This window comes from Limulus polyphemus, unplaced genomic scaffold (genome assembly GCF_000517525.1).
Source record: "Limulus polyphemus unplaced genomic scaffold, Limulus_polyphemus-2.1.2 Scaffold504, whole genome shotgun sequence".
NCBI lineage: Eukaryota > Metazoa > Arthropoda > Merostomata > Xiphosura > Limulidae > Limulus > Limulus polyphemus.
The window spans coordinates 541,462-543,661 of record NW_013666114.1 but is presented as its reverse complement, the minus strand read 5'-3'; positions in this window follow the sequence as shown (position 1 = coordinate 543,661).

Below are 2,200 nucleotides of genomic sequence, written 5' to 3'. Positions count from 1 at the left end.
TTCTGTAGCTATGCATATCTCAGAAATAAAATTAAGTCCAGTCAGAACCGTTGTGTGTATACTAATGTAAATGAGTGTGTGAAAAAGAGAGTGCCGAATGCATTATTGATCACATAACATGTCTAGTCCTCAGGTTTTAGATTTTATACATAATGTGTGTATCATCGAGGTGTATCTCAAAAAAACATTAGCAGATCTCTGAAAATATTTTATATATAATGTGTGTATGTTCGAGGTGTATCTCACAAAAACATTAGCAGATCTCTCCAAAGATTTTATATGTAATGCTTATGCATTTTTTCTTCAGTTGGTGCCAGTTTCGTGGCTTATTGTGGTTTAGTCTTGTGAACCAAACTCCAATGTAGACACTGTTGTCTATTTAGCTATATATATATTAATAAGTATAAGACATATAAAGCATCATTAGTTGCAAGTGAACGATAACGTCATCAACCAGAACATAGCGGTTGCCTTGTGGGTCAGCGATAACTTTACGGAATTACAACGGTAAAATCCAAGATCCCCCCCCCTTAGACAGAGCTCAGATATCCCAATGTGGCTTAGCGTTAAACAAACAAATAAACATAGCATAGCTGTAAAACAATCATAATTCCAAAAACTCGTAGTGAATAACACAAACTATAATATTAATTGCAGTTATACAAACTGCAGGAAAAACTGCTAATGGTATAACCCCAAATATAGACAGATGGGGTAATAACGAACCAGAAAAATTGGAGATATTCCGATTCAGGATATCAGTATCGATAGTACAAAGTGAACATTTCAAGTATTATCATCTTTCAATGTCCACGATCGGCTGCGGATATGGTAGTAATCTGTCTGTGGTATTCATCACTGGTTTACATATATATATATATGTGACAATTATAATGTCGGTATATAAATGTTATGAAACATTTCAATGAATAAATAAAACTAGTTAACCCTTCTATATAGTTAGATTTTATGCAGCACATGACTTTCCGATGACTTTCATTAAATATTATAAGTTGATATATATATATCAATATGAAATTCTCAATATGTAAAAATGATCATATTTCCATAATATCTGACAATGTTATTGACATACATGTTCCTGCAAATTTTACTTAAATAGTTTGGTGCTTGCAAACTACCTGTGATAGATCCTGATCAGACAGTTGTTTGTCAATGATTTTTTTATGTGTTATTATATAGCTATCTATATTTGTGGTTAATATTTTTGCTAGTGTTTTGCTGCAACTGGTATAACTCTTATTTACCCTTTCGGACCATGTGTCGTAATTTGTAAGTCCACTTTTACTCTTCTAAGACGCATCTTGGTAGTGTCCAAAAGTGAAAAATGGAATAATGTTGTAAACTGTGATTGAAGTGTGTAATATCGACATGAACTATCTTCTGTGCATGAAATCAATAAAAAGTATGGGAATTTAATAGCATAACATCTTAAAAACTTCCATGTTTACCAAAATTGTCAAAGAATAGCAAACATTCACTTGTTTGTGTTACAACCATTACAATAAATCGTCTTAGCTACAAATTATCCCGTGACTTTTATGCATCTAAGGGGGTCACATGAGAACGACTCTGTCTGTAATTTGGGGAATCATGCTTTTATTTTAACTTTGGAAAGGTTGGAATACACAACAAACCCATGCATCACAACCATGAATGCTTGGTACCTATTTTTTTTTTTTTTTTGGTTGTAAAGCCCTTTGATAAAGGCAGGGCAGTGTCTCATTCATATTCAACAACCCATGTTGATAAATGAACGCACATATGGAAGGAAGCCATAAAGCGTTCCTTAGAGGGTGAAATAATTCACAGAAGAATATACAGTTCCTCTGTGAAATCAGAACAAAATTAAAATCAGGAAAAAATAAGGGCAGTCCTAGCTTATAATGTCTCTCATGAAAAATCCTAGTTCACTGTCAGTTATAGGAAGTCAGCTTCTGTAAATAAAACAAGAAAATAAACATAACCCAGTTTATATATATATATGTTAAAATTAACATACGTTTTACTGCAATCAACGAAACGTCACAGAGTTGACGATAATAGTGTTTGAGAGATCTGCTAATGTTTTTGTGAGATACACCTCGAACATACACACATTATATATAAAATATTTTCAGAGATCTGCTAATGTTTTTTTGAGATAAACCTCGATGATACACACATTATGTATAAAATC